An 8,120-nucleotide genomic window follows, 5' to 3' on the forward strand; every position below is an offset into this window, starting at 1 on the left:
AGCACTCCTTCCCAGCCTACCCGGCCAGGGCCTTATATTACCTGCCACCACCAAGAAGGGTGAGATGTGTCAGTGGCCTGTGGCCCCCCTGTCCAGCTGCCCATGGAAGCCGGGGAATGGAATCCTCAGGGCCCCCACACATCTTTGCCCCACTCCACCCCCTCCTTAAATGGCTGGCTCCCCAGTCCTGTGAGGAGAGAGCTTGATACAGGGGAAGCCCTCTTGCCCAGGGGTCAGAAAGACACGGACTCTGGCCTGGCTCTGAAGCAGGCGTTCCTGGGCCCTTAGCTGTCATGGGTGTGTGACCTGTGTAGTCACACATACCCAGTGCTCAGAATAGCTCCACGCTTGGCTTAGCGCTCTGCTGTTGCCATCTTTAAATGCTTCACAGCTTTTAAGAAGGGCCCCACAAATGCTGTGGCAAATCCTGCATCTTTGTGAGCGTGACAACCTCCCCGATGCTGGGACGAGTCCAGGGCGTGACGCCTCCATCACTGCTTAGGTTCCAACCTTGTCTTCTCCGTGCCTCACCTGGGGATGCCTTGGAGCAGGGCCAGGCCCCTCTCATCCCCAGCGCTCATGTGTGCACACCTTCCTGTGAGATGGGTGTCATCCTGCAGAGGAGGAAGCTGCGACACAGGTTGTTGGTCCCTGTAGCCGCACAGCTGGTAGGTGATAGAGCCGGGATTTATACCTGGGTCATATCTGGTTAGGTGTTAGGTGAACAGGCTGACTGATTGAATGAATGAATGAATGAATGAATGACGTCCGTGAACACACCCATCTTACTATTGCTGGGCATCATTCCCTTCCTCTCCTCTGTGCCTCGTAAATGAAGAGGAAAGAGCCTGTTTGGTGCAAAACGTCCACATCCCACAAACAGGCTGTGACCTGCTCTGAGCCAGAGGCCAGCTGGTGACCTGGTATGGACAGCTCCTACCTTGGTTGAAAAGACAAGACTGCCCTCTTTGGACCTTGTGGAGAAGACACTGGGCCATGGGAGAGAGGTAGAAGGTGCTCCGCACAACCGGTAAACCAGGAGAGAAGGAGGAGGAATGAAGGCCACTCAGACTTCTCCAGCCCCTGCCCTCAGCTTCCCTGGCCCTCTGTCAGCCTTTCCATTGCACAGACAAACAAACCGAGGCTCAGAGGTAGCGTGACTTGCCTGAGCAGCCTCTCTTCCTAGGAAGAGCAGGAGGGCTTCCGGGCAGGAAGCCCCCACGGAGGTGGAGGCTAGAGGGCTGGTGAGGCATGCGGGTGCCAGTAGAGCCCGCGGGCGCCAGGAGCTCCACATTCCTGGCGGGCCTGGCAGGTCCCCCCTCCCCTGGCTCTCTCCTCTGTCACACCAGGTGACTGTCCGTGCCACCCATTTGAGCCCATCCCCGGACCTTTGCATCTGCCATTTTCTCTTCTGGGAGTGTCCCTGGTGCTCTCCTGCCATGAGGAAGTGTCCGAGAGCAACAACCATTGATCCCAGTTCGAAAGGAAAGGGAGGGAGGTGGTACATATGGAAGCCCTCCCTGAACTGGCTCCAATTTTACTATGATTCCAACAACAACCCACCTTTAACCAAGGGCCTGCTGTGCTCCAGCTGCCCTCAACCCCTGCCCAGCTTCCTTAGAGAATGGAGGCACAGGATTCTCTCCAGAGACCGCAGCCTACACAGTGGTGGGGTGGGGGCGGCAAGTGGGTGGGCCCTGAAGAGGGAGAAAAGAGAGGGGACGAGCTGAAGCAGTGTCCCAGCCAGACAGTCCCTTAGTGACACCTCCTGTGCTCCTTCACAAATCTTTTATCTTTTCAAAGCAACAAACACGTTTTTAAACAAACTCGTTCACAAAACCCCAATATGTCAATTAGCACGCTCATGTATCACCAGGTGTTCCTAAGACACTGCCCCGCTTGGCTCTCGGGCTTAGGGCGCTGATGTTCAGGCTGTGTCTACTCACCCTGCCAGCGTCCTTCCGCCTGCTCCGCCCCTTCCCCAGGAGCAGCCTCTGCTTAGGTGTGGCTAAGAGCGCAGGAGCAGAGTTCTAGCTTACTGTGTGACCTTGGAGAAAATACCTAATCTCTGTGAGCCCCAAGGCAAAATGAAGAGGGTGTGAGCTCCACAGAGGGTAGGGGCCAAAGCCCTGGGATGCAGGTGAGTGGGTCCACAACCCGCAGGTCTTGGATCTCAATTGCCCAGGAGGGGACCCGAGACCCTAAAGACCATGTGCCTGCCCAGTGTCCTGGGCAGCCAAGGGCTTTCAGAGCAGCCCCAGGGCCGGGACACGAATCCAGGTCAGAACCTCCAGGTACCTGAATTGGCTCCAGAGCAATGGGCTTCTGGGGTCCCACGGCTTCTCTTCCTGAGGTCATATGGCTGCCAGGTGTCATATGGCCACCAAGGGGCCATGTGGCATCCTATGATCGTGAGCTTCTTGGGGTCTCATGGCTACCTGAAGGCATGCGATTGCCCACGGTCACAATCGCTAGGAGTCACACAGCTACCTGATGATGGAGTGATTTAGCCACTCGGGGTCATACCCCAGGTCACATGGACACCTGGGGCCACACGGCTCCCCATACTGGTGTGTCTCATTGGAAGTTCAATGCAATCCAGGCCATTCCACTGCTTCTGTGTCCTGGGTGAGCCCCATCCCCTCCCTGAGCCTCAGTTTCCTCATCAGTGAGGTGGACAGAATCTTTGTTTCTCTAGCACAAAGGACTGTATGAGAGGATTATGTGAGGAAATGACAGTGCAGGGCCCAACGGAGGTCATTTACTAGGAAGAGCTCATCAGTGACCACAGTGCCAGGAAAGGGCAGCTGCCCAGGACTGGCTGTGGCCGTCAGCACGACGCTGGCCCTCCAGGCCTGGGCAGACCCTGAAGATTCCCCAGAAGAGACTGAGGCAGGTTTTCACTGAAGGCTTTCCCCACATGGGCTCGCCCTGGGCAAAGGCCGGGTTTCAGAAGCACGAGACGGGTGAGGGGCTGGGACAGGCTCCACGCCCGCCCGGCAGCAGGATGTGCACGCTTGCAGCTCTGCGATGCCTTTCTCTGTAGCTGTCTTATATCCCACAATGAAACCTGTAAAATAAGTCAACACGATCAGACACCGACTTTGTCCAGGTTTGAGGGCCTCAGCATTTGACCTCTTTCCTGGGGAGGCCTTCGAGCGGCCAGATGGGGGTCTTAAAGAGCTCCTTGAGGCCCGCGTGTGGGGCATATGGGGCGGGGCTGAGAAATTGGATCTAGAGCCTAGTGGGGCAGTGGCTGGCTAGTGCTTGTTCAGCTGGGCTGGTCAGGGCCCAGATAATGATGCGGATCAGTTACCACAGGGCTCCGAAGCCAGCTGGGCCCCCGCCTGATCAAAGTCATCTCGTGCTGACAGCAGCCCTGCGCTGGCTGCCATTAGATTCCCCATCTGCTAGAAGAGGAAACTGAGGCACAGAGAGGGGAGGTAGCTGGCCTAGGGTCACGTATCGAGTCAGTGACTGTGCCAGGGTTTGAACCCAGGCCATCTGGCTCTGAGTCCTCGTGCCCCCTTCCACAAGGTCACAGGGCCTGCCAGGGGCTCCTAGACTGTCAGAGTGTGGAGTGGTTGCTGCATCTGCTGGCATCTCTAGCCCACCTGTCAGGATGGGGAGGAGGGGTAGGGCCCAGTACAGGGGCTGGCACTGGAGCCATAGCCATGAACCAAATGACCAGGGTGACCTGGAAAGGAAGCAGGGAGGCAGCCACCCAGGGCGGCCAGCAGGGTGGAGCATCCGGCACGGCTTCTCACAGTGAAGGGTAAAGGCAGGTGGTGTCTGGGGTCACCCCACCCAGGACCCCGGTGGCAGGCCCCACCTGCTGATGGCACCAGGGCAGGGCAGAACCCAGGGTAAGCCTCCCTCCCAGACATCCCCTCCAGGCCGTGGTCCTCAGCCCAGCTTCGTCTCTGGACTCCCACCCCTGCCCCTGCTTAGTCAGCAGCCTCCTCAGCCCTCTGGGTTGGCTCTCCCTTTTCCTGCGTTTGCTTACACTGCTCATCCTGCCGGTAGTGCCCACCATTTCCCTTGGGTCTGCCTGTCCCATGTGTCCTCCTCCAGGAAGCCCTCCCAGACCACCCCAGCTCTCAATAATTCCTGCCTCCCCCAGCACATAGCAAAAATAAGGCCCACCTAGGCTTTAAGTCCTGAATCATCATTTAAAGAACCGCCTATACTTTACAACGTGCTTGTCCTGTCCACAGTCTCATTGGAGCCTCTGAGCAGCCCTGTGGAGTCAGTTCTGGTCTCCCCTTACAGATGGGGGCCTAAAAGGTGAGGGCAGGACCAGAGCTCACCTGGAGTGTCACTGCACCAATAGTTAATACTCACTGAGACCTACCTGGGTGCCAAAGCCTGGCCTATGTGATTTCTAATCATTCATTCGTTCATTCACTCATTCACTAAACATTGACTAAGCACCTGCTCTGCTCCAGGCACTCTGACATAGATGCTAGGGAGGCCACACCTCCTGGAATCTGCATCCCAGCTGAGAGACAGCCAAGGAGCAAGGAAGCAAGTGACATGCAGTAAGCCGGCCAGCGATAGCTGCTGTGGAAATGCGGGGAAAGGGGCAGGCAGAGTCCCCCTTGAAGGGGACTTTGAGGAAGGGCCTGAAGGAAGAGAGGGAACGGGAAGAGGAGTTAGCTTCATCTCTCAGTGGGAGTTAGACACCCCCTACCCCACGATCAGGCACAGTAGGGCTGCCCTCAGCCACCTTGCTGCAGTTCTCCTGGCCCTGCCAGCCAGCCCCCTTCCAGCCCCAGCTGCCTTCGACCCTCTGCCCTCAACTGTGAGCACTATGTGGCTGGGCTCTAGCCCACCCTGTCCGTCCCTGGGTCCCTGGTACACAGTTCACAACTTGCAAAGGAACGGACGAGAAAGGAGTGAATGAGCGAGTGTGACTGGCCTGGCTCCCAGCTGCATCTTGTCTAGGGTACAGGTGGGTGCAGGAATGTGCCCTCCCCTAGGAGGAGGCCCTGTAGGAAACGGCACACCCTGGAGAAACTAGTGGAAATGAGGCGCATCCTGGTTCTGATGCTTTCCTGTTCACTCACGGGCTCACACGCTCCTGCGTTCATGCACGCCTGCATTCATTCATGCATCCTCCCGTTCTGCAAGAAGCACGGGTGGTCAGGGTCCCGTGGAGTGTGAAGCAAAACGGATAAAGTCCCTGCTCTCAAGGGCGCTACATCCAAGGACATAGCAATAAATACATAGTGGAAGACCAGGTGGTACTAAATACACAAAGAGGGCAGAGCAAGGAGGGTGTTGCTATGGATAGCAGGTGGCCAGCAAAGCCCCCCCGAGTGGGGTACAGGAACCCCAGGAGGGTCTGAGCAGAGGAGGGACTCAGGGATCTCGATGTTTTAAAAAGGCTCAGGCTGCTGCTGAGGGTGGCTGGAGGGCACAGGACGTGGGAAGCTTCTTGACAATTCAGGGAGCTGATGGCTGCAGGCAGGGTGTTGGCAGTGGAGGAGCCGTGGCCGGATTCTTGGTAAACACTGAAGCTGCAGGGCGGAATCACTGGAGGGCTGGGAGTAGGATGCGGCTGTAAAAGCTTGCATAAGCCTCCTGAAGCCTCAGTTTTCTCGCCTGTGAAGTGGGGTGCTAGTACCTCACTGCCAAGGCTCTAGTGAGAAGAAGCCAGGGAAAATGTGGGAGTGAAGCCAGCCCTCGTTGGCTCAGCAAAGCCTCAATGGCGCCCCATTCATGCTGGGCACTGGTCTAGGCGTGGGTACACAATACCCCACAGGCGCTTAACAAATAGTGGTTTTGGCTGGGCATGGTGGCTCATGCCTGTAATCTGAAGACTTGGGAGGGCAAGGTGGGAAGATCAACTGAAGCCTGGGCAACATAGTGAGACCCTGTCTCTACAGAAAATTTCTAAAATTTGCCAGGCATGGTGGCACCCACCTATAGTCCCAGCTACTCCAGAAAGTGAGGAGGGAAGATCATTTGAGCTCGAGAGTTTGAGGCTGCAGTGAGCCAGTGGTAATCCCACCACTTTGGGAGGCCGAGGTGGGCAAATCACTTGAGCCTGAAAGTTCAAGACAAGCCAACATGGTGAAACCCTGTCCCTACTAAAAATACAAAAAATTAGCTGGGCATAGTGGTGCGCTTGTAGTCCCAGCTACTTGGGAGGCTGAGGTGGGAGAATCACCTGAGCCTGGGAAATTGAGGCTGCAGTGAGATGAGACTGCACCACTACACTCCAGCCTGAGCAATGGGAGTGAAACCCTGACTCAAAAGAAAAGAGAAAAAATAAGGGAGGTGGGAGAGAGCAATGCTAAAGCCAAAGGCAACTGGGGCCACAGTGACTGGGTGCGGCAGGGCATCCTGGGTCAAGGGTGGCAGCCTGTTAGACAGCTGCCCATGGCAGGGTTGCTACTGTCTGGCCCTGAGATGGGAGAGCCCAGTAGAAGTTGCCCGGGGTGCCTGAGGTCCGGAGCCAGGAACGCAGGCTGCAGAGAGGGCTGACCCCATTTCCCGAGGCAGTGGTGCCAGGAGGCCTGTTTTCCAGGGTGTTTACTGGGCTCTCCGGCTCCAAGGAGCTCTGAGTATTTGGGCTGAGTGCCCGGGGTCAGCCCCTCGACAGCACGCTGGGAGGTGGGGGTGGCTGTGCTGATGCCACCCTGGGCCAGTGGAGAAGGGTGGAGGCAGCGGACTGCCCGGCAACCCATGAGTGGGAGGGGAGGCTCCACCCTCCTTAACCACAGCCTGAGCAGCCACTTCCTAGGCCCACCTCTGATTTGGGTGGAGCTGAGCTGGGAGCACTTTTCCAGGCTACCTGGTGAGGGAGGGGCACAGCAGATAGCAAAGGGGTCACGATTCAGTCAACAGGGTCAGGCTCAGCCGGGAAGCGAATAGGATCAGGGCTTAGTGGGTAAAATGAGAGCCAGTGCTAAGTCGAGGAAAGGATCAGGATTTAACATATAACCAGGGTCAGGGATTAATGTCCAAGCAAGGTCAGGGCTCAGTCTGTGACCAGGATCAGGGCTCTGTGTGTGACTAGGATCAGGGCTCAGAATGTGACCAGGGTCAGAACTCAGTGTGTGACCACGATCAGGACTCAAAGTATGACCAGGATCAGGGTTCAGTGTGTGACCAGGGCCAGGGCTCAGTGTGTGACCAGGATCAGGGCTCAGAGTGTGACTAGAATCAGGGCTCAGAATGTGACCAGGATCAGGGCTCAGAGTGTGACCAGAATCAGGGCTCAGAATGTGACCAGGGTCAGAACTCAGCATGTGACCAGGATCAGGACTCAATGTATGACCAGGATCAGGGTTCAGTGTGTGACCAGGGCCAGGGCTCAGAGTGTGACCAGGGTCAGGGCTCAGAGAGTGACCAGGATCAGGGCTCTGTGTGTGACCAGGGTCAGGGCTCAGAGTGTGACCAGGATCAGGGCTCTGTGTGTGACCAGGATCAGGGATTAGAGTGTGACCAGGGTCAGGGCTCAGCATGTGACCAGGGTCAGGGGTCAGAGTGTGACCGGGGTCAGAGTGTGACCAGGGTCAGGGCTCAATGTGAACCACAGGATCAGGGCTCAGTGTGTGACCAGGATCAGGGCTCTGTGTGTGACCAGGATCAGGGATTAGAGTGTGACCAGGGTCAGGGCTCAGCATGTGACCAGGATCAGGGCTCAGAGTGTGACCAGGGTCAGGGCTCAGAGTATGGCCAGGATCAGGGCTCTGTGTGTGACCAGGATCAGGGATTAGAGTGTGACCAGGGTCAGGGCTCAGCATGTGACCAGGGTCAGAGCTCAGCGTGTGACCAGGGTCAGGGCTCAGAGTATGACCAGGATCAGGACTCAGTGTGTTACGAGGATCAGGGCTCAGAGTGTGACCAGGGTCAGGGCTCAGAGTGTGACCAGGGTCAGGGGTCAGAGTGTGACCAGGGTCAGGGCTCAGAGTTTGACCAGGATCAGGGCTGAGTGTGTGACCAGGGTCAGGGCTCAATGTGAACCACAGGATCAGGGCTCAGTGTGTGACCAGGGTCAGGGCTCAATGTGAACCACAGGATCAGCGCTCTGTGTGTGACCAGGATCAGGGATTAGAGTGTGACCAGGGTCAGGACTCAGCATGTGACCAGGGTCAGGGCTCAGCATG

This window comes from Pan troglodytes, chromosome 7 (genome assembly GCF_028858775.2).
Source record: "Pan troglodytes isolate AG18354 chromosome 7, NHGRI_mPanTro3-v2.0_pri, whole genome shotgun sequence".
Classification (NCBI taxonomy): Eukaryota; Metazoa; Chordata; class Mammalia; order Primates; family Hominidae; genus Pan; species Pan troglodytes.